Here is a 25,963-nt window from a genome sequence, read left to right on the forward strand (position 1 = left end):
ATTAAACATTTCAAAACAAACAATTATTAATCAATAAAGTAGATAAACAAAACATACACAATATATATATATATAAAACAATATATAAACAATAGGCACGCCTTTGACAACATAGGGCAACACATAGATCAACTCAGGTTAGTCAGGACTATTATCCTTGTGTTTGATTAATTCATTGTCTTAGAGTTGGGCCTGTTTTTAAGCCATGCACAGGTATCAAACACATCAAATCCGCAGAAATAAGGAAGAAGCAGAAGAAAGAAAATAATTAAGATGGAATGGAGGAGCGAAGTCATGATCCCTTCTCTCTTTCTCAATGATGAGGGTAACACAATACTAATCGTCATTAGGGTTCTTTACAAACAAGTCATGCATTTGATGTGATATTACAAAGATACCACACTAGGCATCTCATTTAATCTCCATAGTTTTCTATTGTTACCAGTAAGCAATCGGTTTAACGTGAAATACCTATATGCCTCTTTACCATTGAACCAATTACTTCTTAACATGCTCCCTCAAGATACACATAGCATAGTATGTACAACTTGATCTTTAAATAATGGTGCCTTGCCCTTGACAATCCTTTAGTGAAATTATGATTTGATAAATTTAGCTTCTACCAAAGTTGTCAATCAAGGAAGTGGAAAGTGGAAAGCCAGAAAGCGAGACACTTCTAAAATTTTAGGAAGCGGGAAGCGTGAAACGACTTAGAAGTGAACTGAGAATCGTCTCGGAAGCAACCTAAGAAGCGAACCAAAAGCGACCTAAGAATCGAACTGGAAGCAAACCAGGATTCAAAGGGAAAACTAAGAGGGAAGTGACCTATGTCACATAGGTTCGGATGCGGATGCAGCGATGCAACACATTAAAAAATTTGTGTGTGGGGAGGGTGTGTGTATATATATATATATATATATATATATATATATATATATATATATAATTTTTAACAGTTTTAAGTTAACACTAATGAAATAAAACAATTATCATATCATCAATTTATCATGCATAAATTCATGAAATAAATCAAATTAACAATTTACAATTGTTATTCCTCATTAATAAAAAATAACTACACTGGTGCAGAGGTGCGTATATATATATATATACATGTATGTGTGTGTATTTATGTAATTATATATATATATATATAATACACATAAACTGGACTTGGTTAGGGTTAATTGAATCTACTTTTAGACAAAAATGGACCTCAATGTGGTTGACTTCACCTGACACAAAGAAAACCATGTCCGAGTGTCGCACCAAGATGGTGCTTCTTATGGGCTTCCAAGAGCATAATATTCAAATCACAAGACCAACCCACACAAGCGCCGAGAACACAAAAAAATATAGGGAATTGTATTGCAAAATGCTTAAGAAAGCATTAGATTACATGGAAGGGGATCAAACCTATTTATACACACAAGAGAGCCATAGAGCCATTGGGACTCTCCCCAACGGCTAGAATTAGAGTCATTGTGGAGGTCCCAACGACTCTATGTAGCTTTGTCTTTTATGCCCTCCATTACAAACTAATTTCCTAGTTTGTACATAAAATAAATAAAGACTATTATGCTCCTAATGGGCACAACCTATTGCATGTCTAGTGAAAAGTCAAAAATACCCCTAGTGGGTATTTATCTATTACAATGAATAATATATATATATATATATATAATATTATATATATATGATATATGTATATCATATATATGTACAACTAGATATGCATATATGCATATCTTAACAACCCCCCTCAAACTCACAGTGCTGCAATCGAGAGTTTGCTAAGGAGAAAATGGAATCTTGGTGACAGAAGTGCTTTGGAGAAGAAATCCACCAATTGATACTCATATGGTACATATGGAAAAGTAATGTTCTTCAAAAATTCTTCTCACATAATGGCAATCCATTTTGATGTGTTGGTCTTCTCATGAAAGTTGTGATTGCAGGCGATGTAAGCTGCACTTTTGTTGTCACAACATAGTCTTGAGGGTTCTGCTATATGAATGACCAAATTTTCTAGTAATCGCTTCACAACCAACTCGGAGATTGTCGTTTTCATAGCTTGGTACTCTACTTCTATAGAGGACAAAGACACCTTTTGTTGTTTCTTGCATTTTCATGAAATCAACAAATCCCCTAAAAAAACACAAAAACCTATAATTAAGCGATAATGATTCACAGATTCCCCCAATCAGATTCAGAATGTGCAATAACTTCTAACGAGGAGGAAGATAATAAAAATAAACACAACTAATAGTATTTATGATATATCTAATAATCCTTATTACAACACTCATATGTATTGTAGTAGAATCATGCTAAAATTGAGTGAATAGCATCTGCAATATCAAGACGAGTAATAAAAAGATAAGATAAAGTTTTAATCATCTGTCTGTAGGGAGTTGGATCCTTCAAGGTTCTCCATCATCCTTCATCTTTCAATTGATAACCTCTGGAGTGTCAACTCATTTTTTATTTGAAAGTCTTGATCGTTCTATGATCTCGGTTGCATACTTAGTCTATGAAAACAAATACCCACAAGGTGAGTAAGCTATTATTATTCCAAAAAAGTATCCTAAAAAGCCAAGATCTATCATGTCAAAGTTAGCTTTGAGCACATCTTTGATATGACTAACTTTCTGCTTATCACCTCCTGTGATAATCATGCCATCAACATAAAGAAGTAGTATCACTATACGTGCATTAGAAGACTTAACAAACAATGCATTGTCAGTAATAACAAGATTTAAAATCAAGTTGTGTTATCACTGTAACGACCCCAACTCATACCCCCGAAAAGTGCGGATTTTTTTTTAAATCAATTGCGAAAAGTCTCATTGATCCATTCTGTCATAAGTCTTGTGAAAATCCAATTTTAGCATGAAGTGCGGTGATCCAGTCGACTGTAAAGAGTGAAGAAGCTCAGTTGCACAAATAAAGAATCCTTGCAAACTTCGACCTGGAATAAAAGCACCCTGGTTCGGACAAAACAAGTTGATCAATGACAGTGCGCAACCGATTAGCCAACACCTTAGATATAATGCGATACAGAGCACCCATCACCGAAATCGGCCTAAAGTAGGATATGTCTGATGCCCCTTGCCTCTTAGAAATCAAAGAGATGACTGCCACATGATATGGTTTAGGCAGCCTCGCATTACGATAGAATTCATCGAACAAGTGGAGCAGGTCAGTTTTTACAGTTGACCAAAATGCTTTAAAGAAGTCAATGTGAAAACCATTAAGGCCTGGTGCCTTCCATCCCGATAGTTCGCTAATAGCATTCGAAATCTCCACTTCAGTGAATCTAACCTGCAAAGAAACAAATTGGTTTGCCGCCAACTGCTTATAGCCCATATCGCCGATGACCCCCTTGACGCCTAAGTCGGCCGAATACAACCTGGAGAAATAAGAAGTAATAGCTGGCAGGCAATTGTGCGGACCAAACTGGCATCCATCGATCTCGATCGAGAGTATACAGTTCTTACTGTATTTATTTGATGCGTTCATATGAAAAAATTGTGTAATATCATCGCTATTAGCCAACCATGCAACTCTAGCCCTCAACTTCCATCTAAGCTCATCTCGTGCTCTCCATTCTGCAACAAGAGTAGAGAGTACGACGATACGCTCCTGCAATTGAAGCACTTGACCCTTCGGTACACCAACAAGATCGACCTGACGTTGGGCCAAATCGGAGAGCTCAGCTTCCCACTGGCCGATGAACCTAAACTTGTTCAGGTTATTAAAACTTAGCCATTCCTTAATACGTTTCCGAAGACGAAGAAGCTTAACATGGATGCGGATGGCCACCCAAGATCCCGTAGCAGGTTGAGCCCACGATTGACCTACCAACTGCTGAAAGTCTGGCACCCGAAGCCACCATTCCTCAAAGAAGAACCTACGACATGCCTTGAAGCCTGCGCCCCACGAAACAGTCATTTGTCCATGATCGGACATGGTCCGTGGCAGCAGACAAGCAATGACATCCGGAACTGCGTGAAATAGTTCTGGGGAGAGAAAAACGCGATCAAGTATCCGCAAGCAAGGGAGAGACCTCATATTTGACCACGAGAATTGCTCCCCTACAAGAGAGAGAGAGAGAGAGATCTAAAATGGTTTACAATTTAAGTACTTGATTGCCAAATTATTCGAGATCTAAAATGGTTTACAATTTAAGTATTTGATTGCCAAATTATTCTAATGGCTAGTTGACATGGTGAGTTGATTCACTTTCTGGGAAGCATATTGATTTTGTCAGTTATCAAGTTTGAACTGAAAAGTTTACTTCAACGATAGGGTCGCGAGATCGAAACTCAGAGGAATTGACAGGGGCCTGCACAAGATTTGAATTGCTTATCCGGTTCGGGCGTCAGGTGTACGGGGGACATAAAAACAATGAAAATATCAGATACAATATAAATGCACCAACATTAAGCACCTGATCACCCTCCATCTTGAGGACAGCCTGTCAATTGTGGGGCCCAGGGCCTGATGGAGGGCAGTCAAGTGCATAATGCACAAATTTTGTGCCATGTGATTGCACCCGATCAAAATCCACAAAATAGGGTGGTTGTGTCTTAATCTTTGAGGGTCTTATATCGCAGTGGGCCGAGCCCATTAAGTGACCTGGTCTTCGATACAGGTTTTCTTGTCATTAAAAAATAAAGTTTAGATTAAAATATTGTTAAATTGTAAAATAGATGTCATCATTATCCTAAAGAATTAAACATTAAAATTTTTTAAATATTTTCTAAATAGTCACTTTTTGAGCGCACAATGGTGAAATTTGTCCTTAGCGACCTGTTCCAGCACACAGAGACAAGGTCCTACCCCAGAACTACCCAACAATTAAGCGCACACTCTATCCTACTGAGAAAGTGGAAACTCACTATGACACTTTAGTGATTGGATGTCATCCAAGAAAGTTTGCTCACAAAAAAACCAAGACCGTTTTATGGGACAATATTTGCTACCCCTCGTGGGTAAGGAACCCCTCAGTGAAAAACTGTAATATTTTTATTATTTTTTGCACATTTGACACGATCTACATGTTTAGTTTAGTAGAAAAGGACCTTTGAAACATGTTATTATAACATGCATGTGAGATTTTTTCAGGGTTAAAAAATCAACGGCCTACAATGTACCAAACTTTCAACCTTCAAAAAATAATATTTTTACATAAAAAAATATGATCTAAGTGTTCATTCTTACGAATTCGACCATGTTGAATACATTTGCTCAAACCAACCTTCTCCTGTGAGTTCCAATTAGAGGGTCAAATGCTTTCCCCATCTTATATTGCCCTTCGTAATGATGCATCTACTCATTCAGGAATCATGTCAGCCTTTTACATTAATGTTAGATCATGGTTGTTTTTACTTTAAGCTTACGACATTGTATGTAAGGGTGTCAATAGGTCGGCTTTGGTTCGACCTAGGTGGAACCAAACTTGGATCAGATTTTTGGGTAGGATACCGGGTCTAGACCCAGGTCTAATCGAGCCTACTATAAGATAAATCATACCTAGATCCAATAAGAACTACATGAACCAGACCCAGATCATACCTGATAAAATAATAATTTTTTATCATTTTTACATTGAAAATTTATGGTCTTAATCAAAGCTTGAGTCAAGCTTGGGTCTGGTATAAAATTTCACAAACTATACTCGGGTCCATATATTAATCGATTCTTCAAGTCGGGACATGAGTCTTAATCGGGTATTCTTTTTTGTCACCAAACCCGAACCCTATAGGGTTTGGTCGAAGTAAACCCAACCCGTTGACACCCCTAATTATATAGAGTCAAACATATTACTTTTCCCTAACAATTATGAGGGTGTGCTTGAGTGCAGAGATCTTGTAATATAGTGTATTAAATTTAGAGATATTTGAGGTTTTGGCTAAGTGCCATAAAAAAATCAATAAATCCTCGATTTTAGGTAGCGTCAATTGAGTTTGGGTTTGACCCATGGGTCATTGATAAGACCTAAATGAGCCAAACAAGATATGATAAAAACTTTTATTTTTGACCTTTAAAATCAAGCAAAATTTGAGCAAAATTCAGGTTAAATTCAAGTTATACATCATTAGATGTACCTCAAAATGTTGAATTCAACTATATTTTATTTTTCTGAACTCAGGCTATGGTCTGCTCGAAAATCATATTTTTTAAAAAAGGGTCTGTCTCGATGGGACCGGGTCCAGATTGGATCAAACTGAATCCAATCTGTATGATCCAAGTTAATATGGATCTGAACTCAATCCAAAACCCATATTAATTAGGATCTGATCCAGTTCAAGATCCATATAAATATTGGATATGAATTTGCATCTTGGATCTGGACCCAGATCTAAAATCTAGGTCCAACGAAATTAAAGCTTTCAATTCGGTATAAAGGTTTAATTTAAGGAAATTTAAGGTTAAAAAGACTCCAAGATGGATAAGGCACTCTATGAAATTTTCTAGATATTTATTAATTATTAATTAATTAATTAATTCCAAATTTTAGTTATATATGGTAGTTACCAAATAGTGAGGTCTCTAAAAGAGTCCCTTTGATTGCTTTAAAAAAAAATTACTTTTCAATAGGGATGAGTTGGGGTCGCTACAGGTTTGGTATCAGAGTCGACCATAAAATATTATATTTTAATCATTTTTGTGTACCAGAATTTTCTTTTGATAATCAAGCCATGTCCAAATTTTATCAGAAAGTCATGACTTGTATTCTAGAGCAGTCTTCATCACTAGTAAGGGCTACCTGGTATTTTTTTTTACTAATATCAATTTATTTAAATTTCATATGATAGACTGTGAGAATGGCTTAATTTAATTCCTTTTTATGTGAATTAGGAATTTGATGTGAATATGCAATTATGATTGTTGAGGGGATCAATCCTAAGGGGGTAGGTTTGATAAGGGTGCAAATTTTTTAACTATTTTTCATGTTTTAGATGTATACCCGCTCCCGAGCTTTGACTTCTGGTGCTCCCGCTGATTGACAGGAGCAAAGGGACTTCATGTTGAATGCCCTGAACACCTTGACAACGATAGTGACCACATACGTCCAGGCACAGGTGGCGCAACAGATCATGTGTGTCTATCTTGCCGAGGTCACTCCAAACCCCACCGTGGTGATGTTCAAGAAGTTTCTTAGGTTGAATCTCCAACCTTCTCAGTGAAGGCCGACCCAGAGGCAGCTGAGAGTTGGGTTGAGGAGACTAAAAGGGCGTTTTGTATCCTGCCTGTGCCTGAGGATAGGCAGACTAATTTTGGCATGTTCCAATTGAAGGGTGATGCCAAGAAATTGTGGGACACCCTGTGATGAGTGAAATACGACAGAGTGGAGGTAATTCCTTGAGTGACTTTCAATGAGAATTTCTTAGATGCTTAGTTCCCTGCTTATGCACGAGAACATATGTAGCAATATTTTTTTGGGTTTGTTCAGGGGAACATGAGTTTGGTGAACTATACCACCAAATTCAGGAGTTTGGAGCGCTACTACTTGAACCTTTTTACTAATGATAAGGCAAGGGCAACGAAGTATGTTCGTGGGCTGAAAGACGGACTCCAGGTTCGTGTGATGACGAGTTGTCCTACTATATTCAGTGATGTGATCAAGTTTGCATCCATCTTGAATGAGGAGTGGAAGAGGTTCAAGGATGAATCACAGAAGAGTGGGGGGTAACCAGGGCATCACCAGTGGCGAAGCGAGGAAGAACCCACCTGTGGGTGGCAGGGGGTAAGGTAAAGAGGCAGAGGACACAATAAGGGCATCAAAAGGGTCGACCCCAACAGAGGAAGCAATAGGGGAAGACTTTGTTCATGTGTCAAAGGTGCAACAAGAGTCATCATTAGGGCTCTTGTCCACTCTTTAAGGGAGTCTGCTACTAGTGCCAACAGCCCGAACATATCGTTATCTATTGTCTGAACAAGCCAACGACTCATGGAGGACAACAATAGTAGCAACATAGGCCTCAATAATAGGCGCAACAGAGGACCAACAGGAGAGTGTACGCTGCAACAACTGCCACACAGGGTAATCAAAATGACCTGCTCGAAGGTATTTTCGTAGTCTTTGAACACTATGCTCGTGTGATGTTTGATTTGGGTGCTACCCATTCTTTATATCCTCCTCCTTTGCGAGTTTGCTTGATCTTGTTACATCTAGCCTCGAGAAGGCTTTTTACGTGATGTCTCCGATGGGTACATCTTCTTCTTGCGAGAAATATTTTCCTACAGTCTGAGTGATCATCGAGGGGCATGAGTTGTTTGCTGACCTGATCATACTGAACATGACTTTCTATGATGTCATTTTGGGTATAGACTGGTTGTCTAAATACAATGCTACTCTTTAGTGTTGGAGAAATGAGGTTTCGTTAGAGCGCCCTGATTTGTCTGTATTGGTGTTTTAGGCGATTTGATCAACGAGCGAGGTGAAGATTGTCTCGACATTGAAGATCTCCAAGTACCATAAGCAAGGTTGTATGGTGTTCTTGGCCAGTGTGTCTGCGACAGACAGTTAGGTGACACATTTGGAGCAGTTGGACGCGGTTCATGAGTTTTTGAACGTCTTTCCCGAGGACTTGCCAGGTTTGCTACCTCACAGGAAGATCAAGTTCTCAATCGAGCTAATGCCTGGCATGACACCAGTTTCCTGAATACCGTATCACATGGCACTTGCAGAGCTGGTTGAGTTGAAGAAGGAGCTGGTTCTGTAAGATAGATCTTTGTTTCGGGTACCATCAGTTGTGAATCAGGGCAGAGGATGTTCTAAAGACCACATTCAGGTCCAGATACGGGGACTATAAGTTTTTGGTGATGTCTTTTAGACTTACCAATGCCCCTGCAACATTCATGGACCTGATGAATCGGGTCTTCAGTTTATGGTTGGATTCTTTTGTCATTATATTCACCGATGGCATTCTTATCTACTCTGAGAGCGTGGAGGAGCACTGAGAGCATCTGTGGATTGTGTTGCAGACACTAAGAGAACATCAACTTTATGTTAAGTTCTTGAAGTGTGAGTTTTGGCTCCACAGGGTGATGTTTCTCAGCCACGTGATCTCTAAGAAGGGCATTGAGGTCGATCCAGCCAAGGCGGAGGCAATGTTGTCTTGGAAGCAACCGAAGACAATTTTAGAGATCAAGAGTTTCTTGGGATTGGTGAGCTACTACTGTCAAATCATTGAGAACTTCTCTCGTATAGCGGCTCTAATGACTCGACTTTTATAGAAGAAGATAAAGTTGGTTTGGTCACCTCGATGTGAGGAGAGCTTTCAGAAGCTGAAGAGGAGGTTGACCACGGCCCCAATATTAACTTTACCTTTTGGGACAGGTAGATTCATTGTGTACAATGATGCTTCAGGGACCGGACTGGACTGTGTCTTGATGCAGCACAGAAAGGTGATCGCGTACGCTTCTCGACAACTAAAGGTGCATGAGAAGAATTACCCCACGTATGACTTGGAGTTAGTGGCAATTGTCTTTGCACTGAAGATCTTGTGTCACTACATGTATGCGAAATAGTTTGAGGTCCTCTCTGATCATAAGAGCCTCAAGTACATATTCACACAATGTGATTTTAATTTGAGGCAACACAAGTGTTTGGAGTTCCTGAAGGACTACAAGTTCTCCATCACCTACCACCCTGGTAAGGCAAATGTAGTGGCAGACATGCTTAGCAGAAGGCTTTAGTCATGATACTTAGCTTAATAGGGCATATTTGGGATATGATCAAAGAGTTTGTGAGATGACAACCATTTGCAGATGATTCTGGATGCATCCTTTATGCGGGGATGCAGGCGTAACCTAAGATTATAGACCACATTGAGGAGCTTCAGTCAATCGATCTAGAGTTTGAGAGGTTGTGCATGAGTGCCCAGAAGCATGATGCATAGTTTTGTCGTGAGGAGGATGAAACCATCATGTTCAAAGACAGATGGTGGGTTCCAAAGGCACTGCAAGAGGAGCTGATGAGTGAGGCATACCGGTCGAGGTATTTTGTTCACCCAAGTTCTACTAAGATGTTCAAGGACCTCCAACGGATGTATTGGTGGAACAAGATAAAGCAGGACGTAGCAGAGTTTGTGTCTCGGTGTCTACCTACCAGTAGGTGAAGATCAAGCATTAGAGACCTGGTGGACTTCCTCAGTCATTAAACATTCCAGAGTGAAAGTGGGATGACAACTTAATGGACTTCATCATAGGGTTGCCGTGGACCCATTGTCAACACGATGCCATCTAGGTGATAGTGAACATGTTAACGAAGAGTGCCCACTTTCTACCGATCAGGATCAGTCAAAGCTTGGAGAGTCTAGCAGACCTCTATGTGGATGAGATAGTCTGGCTTCACGGGCTGCCACATTCGATCATGTCAGATTGATACCCTCATTTTATGTCTCGTTTTTGGCACCAGTTGTAGAAGTCCCTTGGTGCCACATTGAAGTTCAACACGACTTTTCACCCACAAACTGATGGTCAGACAAAGCGCATGATACAAACACTAGAGGATATGCTTAGAGCATGCGTGTTAGATTGGGCAGGAGAGTGAGATAGGCTGTAAAGCTTGTAGAGTTTTCATACAACAATAGTTACCCTGCCAGCATTGGTATGGCCTCATACGAAGCTCTGTATGGCAGACCATGTAGATCCCCAGTGTGCTGAAATAAGGTTGGAGTGAGAGCAGTGGAGTCACCAGAGGCCATCAAGCACTACTCAGACCAGGTACGGTTGATCCGACAGAGGTTGGTCGCAGCACAAAGCAGGCAGAAGAGCTATGCCAATCAGAGGCGTAGGAAGCTCAACTTTGCCATGGGTGACCACGTGTTTGTACAGATCTCGCCCACGAAGAGTGTCTTCCGGTTCGGGAAGAAGGGGAAGTTGAGTCCTCAATATGTTGGACCCTTAGAGATCCTTGAGAGTGTTGGGTAGACCGCATACCGTGTGACACTTCTCCCTTAGTTTTCTTAGATTCATAATGTCTTTCACGTCTCGATCTTGAAGAAGTATGTGACTGACCCCTCACATGTGATCCACTATGAGGCGGTTGATGTACAACCTGACTTGATGACATAGGAGAAGCTGATGAAAATTGTGGATCGCCAGGAGAGGACACTGCACAGTAGGACGATTCTATTCGTGAAGGTGTGTTGGCAACATCACAGATTGGACGAGTGCACTTGGGAGCCCAAGGTCGATATGCGTGAGCACTACCCACACCTATTCAGTACGTTCTAATTTTGTGAATGAAATTCTTTTAAGAAGGTAGGGATGTAATATCGTGTGTTTTTACACAGTCAAATTCAAAGATTTTGGTTGTGTTGCAGAAAAATTGATAAATCCTCAATTTTAGGTGGTGTCAATTGAGTTTGGGTTTGGCTCAAGTCTCATTGACAAGACCTGAACGAGCTAAACAAGATATGATAAAAACTTTTATTTTTTACCTTTAAAATCAAGTAAAATTTAAGCAAAATTTGAGTTAAATTCATGTGAAAATCGGAGGCAAAATTCAAGTTATACATCATTGGATGCACCTTGAAATATTGAATTCAATGATATTTTATTTTCCTGAATTCGAACTATAGTTCGCCCAAAAATTACATTTTTTTAAAAAGTGCCCATCTCGATAGGATCGGGTTCGGGTTGGGTCAGACTAGATCCGATCCGCATGATCCAAGTTAATATAGATCTAGACTCAGTCGAAGACCTATATTAATTAGGATCTGATTCAATTCAAGATCCATATGAATATTGAATATGGATTTGGATCTTGGATCCAAATTCAGATCCAAAATCTAGGTCCAACGAAATCAAAGCTTTAAATTTAGTATAAAGGTTTAATTTAAGAAAATTTAAGGTTAAAAAGACTCCTAGAGGGATAAGACACCCTCTAGATTTTTTGAATAATTATTAATTATTAATTAATTAATTAATTAATTATTAAAAATTAATTAATTTGAAATTTCAGTTAGATATGGTAGTTACCAAATAGTGGGGTCTCTATAAGAGCCCCTTTGGTTGCTTTAAAAAAAAAGTAAGTAATTAGAAAGAGGAAGGAGTTGGAAAAGTCAACAAAAAAAATCTAGAAAGATTAGGAAAGGAGGTTGGAGATAGAATCCCATATGGAAAATTCTATCTCCTGTCCATGTGAGGAAGCCCTAGAGGGGCGTCACCCTCTAGAGGCCCCCTCTGATATAAAACTTGAAAAAGAAAGAAAGAAGAAACAAAGAGAGAGAGAGAGAAACCGTGGGAGAGAAAGAAAGAGAAGAAAAAATAAGAAGAAAAGAAGAAGGAGAAGAAAGCGCTTTTTCTCTCCGATCATTCGATCTTTCTCCTGGTCTCTTTTGAGCTTCAAAAAAAGGTACAAGCTTCCTTCTTGATTCAAATGCAGAGAAATAGCACAGATGAGGTTTATGTAATGTTTTTGGTGGAATGAAAAAAGAAGAAAAAAATGAGAATATGATTTTACTAGGTATATATAGAGAGAGAGATTGATAGATAACATTACATTAGTTTTATATATATATATATATATATATATGGTTATAATATATATATATATATATTATAACCATCCATAAATTTTATTCTTTTAGCCTATACATGCTGTTTCGATTTTCGGTGCATATAGTTAGATTTGTTCCACTGTTCACAAGGATAAATCTGTCCTACCATGTGTATGGACAAATGTGGATAGATCTGCCTATTGTAATGGTGGACAGATCTGACAAGCCTCATAAACGTGCAAATTTGGTCCGGATCTACGGATGTCAATGATTGTTTTTTTTTTTTGGCCTGTTATGCGATAGATTTTCAGCATGTTACATAACTAGATTTTTGGTCTGTTACATGATTAAGATATTGGTCTATTATATGGCTGGTTCTTGGTCTGTACATCATCAGTTCTCGGCCTGTGGCATGATAAGTGTTCAGACTGGTCATATAACATACTAATATAATTGTTTAATGCATTATATAAGACTGTTCATGTTTTACATTATGTCACCAAAACCCAAATTTCGTAAATTATAGTTTTAGGATTGATTTTCAAATTTATTTCATTTTTTTTATGAACTGTGAACAACCTAGCTGACAAAAGTCGGCTGAGCAGTTTCTCTAGTACACAGGCCCATCCAAGTGTTGTTAGCTGAGCAGGGTTCAAAAAATAATACGAGACACTAATATGCCCAACCAACTGCAGTCGACTAAGTATAATTCAAACACTTCTGTGCCCAACCAACTACAGTTGGCTGATCATATTTTATAATCTGTCATGCCCAGCCAACTGTAGTCGGCTGAGCAGTTTCTAAGCCTGTCAAGCCCAACTGACTGTAGTCAGCTGAGCAGATCTCATGTGTTACACTCCAGCTGACTGCAGTCAGCTGGGATAGACTCAAACAAAAAAAATGATGAAATGGAGCTGATGTCAGTGGGTTTTAGCCCAGTCGATTATCATCGTCTAGGACCCATATCCAACTTTGTTTGATGCTGCCATTTAGGCCAGCATCAAAACAACCTTTAAAGTTTCATCTTGAACTCTAAGTTAAGATCAGGTATGCTGCCACTGTTAGATTGAATATGGCTTGTTTTGTTGCTGCCACATGAACTGTAGTAAGTCTGATTTTTTTTGGCCTATTATGTAGTTGATTTTTTGCATGTACATTACCGAATTCTTGGCCTGATATATGACATATTTTCAGCCTGTCATATAGCCAATTTATGGCCTGTTACATAATAAAAATTTCAACATATTATATAGTCAGTTTATGGCCTGTTTCATAACAAAAATTTCATCCTGTCATATAGTTGATTTTCAGCTGGTTACATGACAAATTATCGGACTGGTTAAATACATAATCATGTGACTGTTCATGTATGTCATGATAAGGCTGTTCATGCTTTATAAAACGTTACATAATGTGTGCTTCTATATGACTGTTATGCACACTTTTACAGGATTGTCATGCCTTATGAATATTACTAAAAATATGTTATGTGACTGATTATGCATGCTTTTATGTGACTGTTCTTGTATCAAAAAATGTCACAAAATTTTTATATGGTTGTGTCGTAAAGAGACACCACATACGTGGAGAAATTAATATGAGACTGCATATGGTTATCGGTTGAGGCTGTGATGGTTTTGCCTAAGCCTAACCGATGGACAAAGAGGTCTTAGTGTTATGCCGTGTATGATTAACATACCTTCGGGCTCAGTATGTTTTGATTGGTAACCCGAGCATACTCGAATTTGGTAAAGATGTGGTTGTTTACATATGCTCATGAACTTGAGTTTTGTGTTGGCTTAAATATGCATATAGTGAACACGTGAATTCTGAAATTACATTGTTGTTGCATCAGCATGATCATGTGTACGTCTGTATATTATGCATGAGATGAATCATGAAAATAAAAATGTATATTGACCGACAAATGTTCTACATGGCAAACACTTTTTAAGAGTGCATTGATGCCAATATGTTTTAAGAGGGGCAGAAAGGGAGATAATAAAAGTATGAAAAATTATCATAAGTATTGTACGACAAAAATGATGCATTTCACGAAAAACCTTATAATTTTCAAAAATTTGTTTGATGTCCAAAATTGCAAATATCTGTCATTAAAAAGACCATTTTAACCTTTGCATGAGTGGTTTTCTTTCAGATATGCAAATTTTCCCCCAAACATGTTCCCAAGTATTGCATCAAAGATTTATGACAGACCTTATCACTGATTTTTTACCTAAAAAATAAATGATTTCAAAAACACACACAAAAGAACAAAGAAATTAGACATAAATACCATTTCAACGATACCTAATTCGCTGAAAAATTGTGAACAAATGTTGAGATACAACCCTTACAACATTTCTAAACAGGAGATGAAAAGGCACGACTGTGGTTATCCTTATTATTCTATGCTAATGACCACCTGCAGTAGAAATCTGAAAAAACAACAAAAGGGACAAAGACAAATCGAGGCATTAACTTTCTAATACCATAAAGATCACCTTAATCTAATGAGTGGTTGGGGAGAAATATCCTTTGAAAGATAGACTGTTTGGTTATTCTAGTCTGCAGAGCATGTTTTTGTTTCAGTTTTAGAACTCAAAAACGAGAATCCTAAAGGGGTTTTTAGTTGTTACACAAAACAAGAAAGTTACATGCATGTATCTCATTTTCAACAACTATAAAAATGTAAATTTTCAACATCATATCAGAGAGATACATATCAGAGAACAAAGACTGTCATGCAAAAAATATGCAAATTTTCTTTAAAATATGTGAATTTTCTCCCAAATATATGAATTTCCTCCTAAATATGTGATTTTCTCCTACATATGTGATTTTTTTTCTAAATATGTGTCAAAGTATTGCATTTAAGATATGTGTTAGAATTTGCCATTAATTTTTTACTTAGAAAATGAAGGATTTTTGAAAAATACATAAAAAAACAAAGAAACTTGACAAAACACATTTTCAACGATTCCTAATTCGCTAAAAAACAATGAACAAGCATTGAGAAACAACCCTGACATGATTCCTAAAATAAGAGATGAATAGGTGTGATTGTGTTTATCCAGATTATTCTATATTATTTTCTGCCCACCTGCATCAAAAATCCAAAAAAATAATAAAAAGAAAAGAGACAGATTGAGGCCTTAGCTTTCCAACACCACCAAGATCACCTTAATCTGATAAAAGGTTGGAGAAAAATATCCACTAGAAGACAGATTGTTTGGTTGTTTCAGTCTGCAGAATATATTTTTGTTCTGATTTTGAAACTGAGAAAGGGGAACCCTAAAGGGCTTTTCGGTTCTGACTTAAAACAAAAAAGTTACAGTCTTGTGTTTCCGCTTTCCAACTATCATAAAAATATAGGTTTTCAACTTCGGATATGAGAAATAAAGATTTGAGAACAAAAATTATTCTGCAAAAAATATGTGAATATGCGAATTTCATCCTAAATATGTAAATTTCCTTCTAAACATATGAATTTCCTCTTATATATATGATATTTTTCTCTTAAATATACAAATTTCCTTCTAAATATATAATTTTTCTTCCAAATATATGCATTTTTTCTCAAATATACAATTTTTTTTCCAAATATGTGAATTTTCTCTTAAATATGTGATTTCTCCTAAATATTTGAGAAGAAAATCATATATTTAAGCAAAAAATCGCATATTTGAAAGAAACCCACATATTTATGAAGAAATTCACATATTTAGGAGGAAAATCATATATTTGAGAGGACATTCACATATTTGGTAGGAAATTTGCATATTTAGGAAGAAATTCATATATTTGAGAGAAAAAATAAATATTTAGGAGAAAATTTATATATTTGGAAAAAAAATTGCATATATAAGAGAAAATTCACATATTTAAGAGAAATTTCTCATATTTAAGAAGAAATTCACATATTTAGGAGAATATTTTCATATTTGAGAGAAAAAAATACATATATAGGAGAAAATTCACATGTTTAAGAGAAATTTGCATATTCACGTATTTTCTGCAAAACCATTTTTTTTTCATATCTGTATCTCTCTGATCTAATAATGAAAACCTATATTTTTATAGTCGTTAGAAGAAGATATAGGCCTGTAACTTTCTTGTTTTTAGTAAGAACTGAAAACCCTTCTAAGGTTTATGTTTTTGAGTTTAAAAAATAGAACAGAAATATGCCCTACAAACTAGAATAATTGAACAATCTATCTTTCAAATAATGTTTCTTCCCCACCACTAATCTGATCAAGGTGATCTTAGTGGCATTAAAAAGCGAACAGCATGATCTCTCTGCACTTTTTATTATTTTTTTAGATTTTTGGCACGTGGCTAGAAAATAGCATAGAATAATCAGGATAGGCACAATCACATTTGTTCATCTTTTATTTTAAAAATGTTATCAGGGTTGTATCCCTGCATCCGTTTATCATTTTCTAGCAAATCAAGTATCGTTGGTAATGTATTTATGCCTAGTTTGTTTGTTCTTCTTTATATTTTTTCATAATCTTTCATTTTTTGGGTAAAAAATAAGTGGTAAAGTCTGTAGCAAATCTTGGATGCAATACTTAGACACATATTTAAGAGAAAATTTAAATATTTGAGAGAAAAATCACATATTCAGGAGGAATTTTGCATATTTAAGAGGAAGATCGTGTATTTAGGAGAAAATTCGCATATTCGCATATTTACAAATTTTTGTTGAACATTCATTGTTCTCAGATATGTATCTCTCTGATTCAACGTTGAAAACATATATTTTTAAGTTGTTGGAAAGTTAAGATACATGTCAATAAGTTTTCTATTTTGAGTCAGAACTGAAAACCCCTCTAAGGTTCTCGTTGGAGTTACAAAATTGGAAACGAAACATGCTTTGTAGACTGGAACAACCAAATAGTCTAACTTTTAAAGGATGTTTCTCTCCAACCACTCATTAGATCATGGTAACCTTGGTGGCATTGGAAATATAACACCTCGATATGCCTCTATTCTTTTTATTATGTTTTTGGGTTTCTAGTATAAATGGCTAAAAAATAGTATAGAATAATTGGGATAAGAATAACCATGCTTGTTCAGCTCTTGTTTTAAGAATGTTGTCAGGGTTGTATCTCGTTCGTAGTTTTTCTGCAAATCAGGTATTGTTGAAAAGGTATTTTTGTGTAGTTTCTTTATCCTTTTATTTAGTTTTATGGAATATGGTGCACACCGACAATAAGTCAGTTCGTGATCAAGACATCGAAATAAAATTTTATTGCAAAAGCAGTCAAAGTGAAATTTTATGGAATATGACAATGACTGATACTACTAGAATTTGACTTAGTAGGTCACTAAATTTGAAAAAACTGATTAACAGAGAAAACACAGAAAACAAAAATATCTTTCCAACGAATCAATAATTGTAATTTTTTGATATCGAGGTGCCATGATATGGTATGAATAACCGGTCTGAATGATGCACCAGAAATACAGTCACTCGAATGACTGTACTCTTTGTTCAGATCTATTTTTGGTGACTGCAAATACAAAATCTGTCAGCGGACTGAACACTGGAAATATAGGAGAGTTCATTAGATTTTCAACAAATCTAAGTAAGCACAAAATAGACCTATATCTACGAAGATACACTCTTATTATCAGGACTGGGTCAGACAAACCAAAATGCATAAACACACATCAAGCACAAATGCACAAGTTTTGATTTTCGATTTTAATTTTTTGGTGGTTAAAATTTGACCTGCACAAAAAATATACTTCCAATGGTGATTTATCAAATTTTCAACTGCCCTTTCTCTGAAACCCAACTCCGGTTAGACAATGCTCAACTCAAACACGAAAGATAATCAACCACACAAGCTTTCAAGAAAATAACTTAACAAATCTGTATTCATTCAAAAGACATGCATGTTTCAAATATGGTGCAACACAATCCAACTCTAACAATGAGATGACAGATTTAAGAAGCAATAACAACATCCACAACACAAATTTAATAGAGCAATTGGGTTTTAGCCAAACTGATGGAGACAAAAATTGGCCAGTTCAAGCCACAAACATGTTTCTTCAATCCTAGTGGTCACAAGATAAGAAGTGTAATCTAAAATTGCCACCAAGGAACACATGCAACATTATGGGTCACGAACAGTAGCAGAGATGCACTTAAAACAACAATGGTGGATGCCCTTCATGTCCATCACGATACCATGAGGATGGAAGGCATCCTACTCGGTTCCTCCAAGCTCGAATACTCCAAGTTTGGCTCAAAACACAAAAATTGCCATTCTTTCTCCAAGTTTCTTCTCAAAACCTTTGCAAAATTCTTCAAATTGTTGTACATATATTGTATTTGAATCGTTATACCAGATAATGTCCTTAAGTGATTTACACAATGACATCTATGTCGGAGACAACGATTTACCTTTGCTACAAATAACAGTCCAACTTATTGACGTGTTTAGTAAAATTAATTTTTATTTCAACCCAGAGAGATTTACATAATTTGTCTGTTATATGTTCAAACCACAAACTCATCATTTATAAAGGAAATGTCACTTCGTCTATTCTTTACTGACGAAGCAAAGCGAAGCGACACCCTCCTAAACTTGTGAATTCAGATTTAAACAAATTCATTTTACCTTCATGAGAACCATTTAGGTCTCAGGTAGATCCAAAAGCCTTATTTACTTATTGGAATCCAATTGGATCTCCAAATGGGTCTAAATGTTAATATACATAATGAGATCAAATTGAGTCTTTAAGTAGATTCGATATCTTATTTTTCTAGTAGGATCCAATTTGGTCTCTAAATGGATCTAAAATACTTTTACATTAGATTAGATTTATTTGGGTCTTAAACGGATCCAAATCTCTTATAGGTCCAGTCCAAACCCTGATTTGAGTCTAAACTATTTCCATATCCATGATGGTTATGTATTGTATCTAAGCCAAACCATTGATTATGATGTATTATAACTAAATACTCATATTTTTTGTAAATGAATGTGGTTGTAAATCACATCGATTTGTAGTTATGAAGTTACCGCGACAATGATATGTCTTTGTGAACGAAATCAATTTGTATTTATAAAGTTACATTGATTTGTATCATTGAAGTTAACTCGATTTGTTCTTTACTAAGTCTAAACATCGTCTCGATTTGTTTATTGTTTTTCTTTTTTTACCTTTTATGAATCAGTCATTGTGTAAATCGCGATATGACGTGTCGTTCACTTAGACAAAGCTCGTAAAGGCAAACCCAATCTAAACTATTATATATATATATATATATACACATTTACATATATATTTTTTAATTAAATTTATTTGGGTATCAAATAAACCCAAATTTTTTTTATTTAAGATGATCCATTTGAAATATAGATAGATCCAAAACTTAAACCCCAAACCCCAAACCCCAAACCCCAAACCCCAAACCCCAAACCCTAAAGCCTAAACTACAAACCCTAAAACCTAAAACCCTAAACCCTAAAACACTAAACACCAAACCCTAAACCCTAGACCCTAAACCCTAAACCTTAAATTCTAAAACCCTAAACCCTTAAAACACAAAAACCTAAACCCTAATCGTGATAGGGCATATCATTCTTATAGACAAAGCTCGTAAACACAAATCACGATAGGACAAATCATTTTTGCTTTATGTTCATGGGTGTACAGATCGTGATAGAACACTTCTTCTATAAAAAACAAATCACGATCTCTTATAGAACTGATTGCAAGCCAATTGGTATCAAGCAAATCGCGATAACATGTAGCCTTTATACGTACAAATCCTTTCAGCCTTTTATCATTTTTTGTGTAAATCACGATAGGAAGAAAGGTCGTAAAAGTAAATCATAATTTCTGTAGTACACAACGCTAAATGCTTCTTCAATTTTTTTTTATGAAGGCCGAACATTACAACAATTTATTCAGTAGCACTTGTGTGTTGAACTTATTAAAAAAAGAATTATATATTTATAGAATGTCACATTACAAAAAAGAATTATAGAATTACAACAAAGAATTATAGAATTACAATAAATAATTATCGGGATACAAAAATCACATAATGTTTATTCAGTAGCACTTGACGACTCAGATGGACTATGATATACAAATCGTCTCTTTCTTTTCCTTGGTGGACTCTCTTTTCTCGGTGGCCTCTTGGTTTCCTCGAACTTATTCAAACCACTGGTAATCATCTCTACCAGTGTACCATATTGTGATCGCATTTATCTCTCCAAATTCTGCACCTACTTCCGTAACTCCTTATTCTCTCTCTCCAACATCTCTAACCTTGTGACAGAGACTACCTTCTTTTTTGTGACTTGTGTTTGCTCCTCACCGTGTACTACAACTGAGGGAATCGTTGTTGTAGGCAGAGGGACACGATGAACATTTTTTCTATGCTGGGAGATGACATGTTGGGGGACGGGAGGGATGCATGGGTTCCCAATATTTTCACGTTGCTTCTTCTCAATCTCCAGATTTTGATGCATGGGTTCCTAATATTTTTTAAAATAGTTGAGGTCATATTGTCGTTCTTTATAATCATATGCTATGTTACAAACACCTCATTTGTTCCAGCTATCCAATTGTTTCCTAAAGCGTTCGTGCTAATTCTCGTTCCTGACCCCACCACTATTCATCTTCCTTCTCACTTCCACAAGCTGCTTTGGGGTAAACTGTCCCAAGCCAGCTTACAGGAGAACTTGACTACCATGCTGCAACTTGGCTTCAGATTTGCTAAATAGCCAAATATTGCAGCCAGACAGTCTCGCAGCCTCAGCAATAACCTCTTGGTCCTCGTCCTCCCCATCTTCATACAGTCTCCACACAACCTGTACATTGGAGATTATGGTTTAGGTATAGGCATAATTATTCATGCTAATGAATGCTAAATATTAAAATGATTTATAATAACGAGTGCTAAATATATTACAACGATTGTTGCTAATGAATGTTTTGTATTAAAATGATTTACACTAATGAATGCTACATATTACAACAATTTACAATAATGAATGCTAAAACGATACCGCTTTGTACTAACGAAGACAAAATCATTCAACGATCATTACTTAAGAATGCTAAAGATTATAACGATTTACACTAATAAAAGTTAAATGCTAAAGCGATAACGATTTATACTAAGGAATACAAAATCCTGCAACGATCATTACTTAATAATGTTAAACATTAGAACGATTTATACTAATGAATGCTAAATGCTAATACGATAATGATTTGTACTAACGAAGACAAAATCCTACAGCGATGATTACTTAAAAATGCTAAACATTTCAAAGATTTACACTAATAAAAGTTAAATGCTAAAGCAATAACGATTTGTACTAAGGAATACAAAATCTTATAAGCAATCATTACTTTAGAATGTTAAACATTAGAACGATTTATACTAATGAATGCTAAATGCTAATGCGATAATGATTTGTACTAACGAAGACAAATTCTTGCAGCGATGATTACTTAAGAATGCTAAACATTTCAACAATTTATACTAATGAATGATAAATGCTGAAACGATTATAAACGATTTTAAACCATTTACCTCATTTAATTGCAGACCATCTAAAATGAACTTAGCATTATCCTCCTTGACATTTATTGTAGCCTATCGGTCGATCTTGGAAAAACCATAAATCGCAGGGCCACACTGAGGACAAAAGGCGACAATATGCTCTCATGCTCAGGCCTACAAAAATAATATATTAGTAAGACTATAACCTTCAACGATATTAGTCTATAACTACCAAATATGTAATAAATAATTACCTTAACAAATGGCTAAAACCCTTCGACGGTTTTTGTACCCTTACTCACACGGTAAAGTTGACTGCATAAGAATGCAAGAATAGTAGCACCCCATGCATAGTTGTCTACTTCATCGAAGTCTTTCAAGAACTGCAGCCACAGGTAACTTAACCTCGAACCAGACAAATCCGAAAATAGAGTAAGTCCAAAAAAATAAAGAAGGAAGCTGCGCAACTCTTGGTCAGCTCTTTCAGATGCACATGTAGCAGACCGGCCTTCCCATTTATTACGAAAAGAAGAAACTTTCATTAATGTGAAATTGCTTTCACCAAAAATACATTGACCCCAATCCTCCATCGACATTCCTAGAAGGGTCGTGCACTTGTCCCTTGCATTATAGTTTGAATCTCATGCTAGGACAACAATTCTATGGCACTTAAGACCCGTAATTTGTGGCACATCTTCTAGGGTCATGGTGATCTCAAAAGAATCAAACTGGAATGTGTTCATCTTATGATTTCACTTATTGACCGGGTGGGTCATAGTGTTCCAACACGAGAAAGCCACTGAAGTGCATATTTCATAATTGATCATTCTGATATTCACTCAGATGTCCATATTACGACAGAACTGCAGGCCACTGACACCGCCCTTTGCGCTTTTCACCTGGCGCTCTACTTATCTTCTGACCTCTGTGTAGCACAAAATAACATATTATTTATATCAAATCAAAATTACTCTCATTTGTACTTTTACATGTCGCTATACACAGTAATTCCTATATATAATAATCGTTGCACACTCGCTATCACTGTAATCATATACACAATAATCAATATCAAAGTAATCGCTATACGTACTAATCGCTATACATAGGTAACAATAATCACTATACATAGTAATCGCTATCACAGTAATCATTGTACATAATAATACCTATCACAATAAATCATTACGTAATCGCTATATGTTACATATAAACAGATTCAGATATCCTTCAAATTTGGATATTTATCATATTTGATAGCAAAATGAGAATCGAATTATACTCGAATAGTTTTAGCTTATCAAATGCAACTGAACAATCAAATTTGGTCGGATATAGGATCAAAAATATGATTCACTGAGTGGCAGTTGTGCCAGAGAATGATGTTAAGGCACTTTATGCATTTGAGAAAGGAGGTGAGACGGCCTTTGTATTTGCATTGAAACCTGGATTTAGCAACTACCACCTCATAAAATGGTAGATGCCAAATCCAGAAATGGACTGCTGCCACTTTGTCAAATGCATAAACTCCCTCCAACTACCAGTTCCCATATGGAGACTTATTTCACATTCTTAAGATCGAAATATCATCAAGAGGGCATTTATTGCATCCCCACCCAAGGGAAGCCACTTCTTGAAGGGACGCATGAGAAAAAGTTCTTTCCCATGGGGGGAAGGTGTGAACCAGTGTTGTCGATATTGTCCTGAATGTCGATGCACCAGAAAATACTGACCTGAATTGGCTATTTTTTAATAAAATGTAAAAAATAGATTAAAATTAATTTTTTATATTATTTTAATGGCTTTAACATGTGTCACGTTCTGATTGACACAATATTTTTTAATTATTTTTTGGCCAATTCAGAATAATTCACTTGAGAATGGATATTGGAGGATTCACCTGAATCATTGGGCCAAACGATACAAGTCCGATTCTGATACAGACAACAGTGGTGTGAACCCATTTTGACAGGAAAGATGCTTGTTTGCCTTTATTATGTAAACACCACCACATGGTTTCCATGGAGATGTTTGTTTCACCTCCCTTAGTAAAAGTTCTCTTTCCTACGAAAGAGTGTCTCTTTCATCCCCCCCCCCCCCGAAAAGAAAGCAATATCCATGCTTGAACAAAGAAGAGAGTGCGGATAGGCCAAGGGATTAAGCATTCTATTATTTCATCACAATTCCAGCAATGAACATTGCATACACAAATATGATCATGGAAAATATTTAGGTGTATGCATGGCTGATCAGACCGACAAAAGGAGAAGGAAAAAAAAAAAACACCCAATATAACCCAAAAAAGGCGAAAAACTCACATCAGCAAAATCATATCAAAACACGAGCCATTCTGCTATGTTCTTCTAGTCTTCAATCAAAGACAAACTGGAAAGGGTTTTCCTACAAACAAAACAAAGAATTCTTTTGACGAAGACTGCACAGAGCAAGAAATGTAAGGCCACACAACTTGCTTCCAAAGCCAAATCAACCATCAATTGCAGTTATGATCCCGTTACTGCTGCACTAATCTCCACACACGAATGCATGCATCTTCACCAGAGCTTACAACAGTGCAATCATCATTGAAAACTAATCCATAAACACCTCCCAAGTGAGCACCCTTTATGGTTATACGACTTGAAGCTGGCTTATCAACTTCATATATAATTATGCTTGTGTCTAGAGATCCCGTAGCAACCATTGTGCTATCAGGAGACCAAGCCACACAATTTATACGAGCAGTATGGTACAACATGTTCTTAAGCTTAACCTGCAGAAGATAGTCAACTGGTTAGTGAGACAAATGTTCAGGAAGTTAAAAATCAAACCTTGGTAATTAACATTACATTTCTAAAAAGGATTAATGCGGAAGGGAAAGGAAGAAAGAGAGATGGACTATGCAAATGGGAACCAAAAAGTTAGAAGTATGAACAACTTAAATATAGTGACAAAATCTATCAAAAATAAAGAAAAAAAAAACATGGATGAAGCATGACAGCCTTCCACTACTTTAATGTGTGTAAAAAGAATTTAGGAAACAAAAAGAAAATTAAAAAACCATATAGGATTTACATTGTGCCTGATAAATTGAACCATGGCATTTTGCTATGTCACATGGGTGCGGGTGCGGGTGCGGGTGCGGGTGCGGGTGCGACACGGGTGCGGCGCAATTTCAAAAATTTTGGACACGGGGACTCGGCTATATATATATATAATTCTAGTAAACAATTAAAATTAAGTAGCCAAAACTATGACCTTAATTTTTTCGAAAGTTTCAATTTGGCATTCCCATTTCTTTATGGTAGTTCTTAAGCTAGCTTTTCTAATACTTGTGAAACTAGTATTTTTTTAAACTGGAAAAACATTTATTTAGCTATCTCAAATGGTTGGGTTACCTTTTATCGTGTTTTATACATATTTTTACATAAGTTGTGACTTGTGAAACAGTCACACAGACTGTGCACACAGTCTGTGCAATGCAGTCTGTGACTGTGCAGACTGTGCACAGTCACACAGACTGTGTACAATGACTGTGCAGTTGCAGTTGCACAGTCTGTGACTGTGCAACTGCATGCATTGCACAGTCTGGTTATATATTAAAAAAAAAGACATATAAAAATTGTTTTTTTTTGTTTTTTGTCTTAAAAATGGACATTTTTGGACTCGGTCAAAGTTGACCGAGTCCAAAATGTGGACGGACGCAGCCTGGACTCGTTGACCGAGTCCGACTCGGCGTTGACCGAGTCCGGGCCGAGTCCGAAGCCGCACCCGTGTCGGGGCGTGTCGACTCGGGTGCGGCACCTCCCTAGCCGAGTCCGTGTGACATAGGCATTTTGTAGTCTAGGAAAACAAGGGTAATTATAATACCGCACACAAGGCCATAAATGCTTAAGAA

The 25,963-nt window shown here is 36.5% G+C and overlaps 1 pseudogene; it reads right to left on the reverse strand.

Moving 5' to 3' along the window:
- Window positions 1-25,963, reverse strand: part of LOC149829659 (actin-interacting protein 1-2 pseudogene) — a 32,614-nt pseudogene that overhangs the window by 215 nt on the left and 6,436 nt on the right.

Source organism: Nuphar pumila, chromosome 8, assembly GCF_984573655.1.
Source record: "Nuphar pumila chromosome 8, dmNupPumi1.hap1.1, whole genome shotgun sequence".
Classification (NCBI taxonomy): domain Eukaryota; kingdom Viridiplantae; phylum Streptophyta; class Magnoliopsida; order Nymphaeales; family Nymphaeaceae; genus Nuphar; species Nuphar pumila.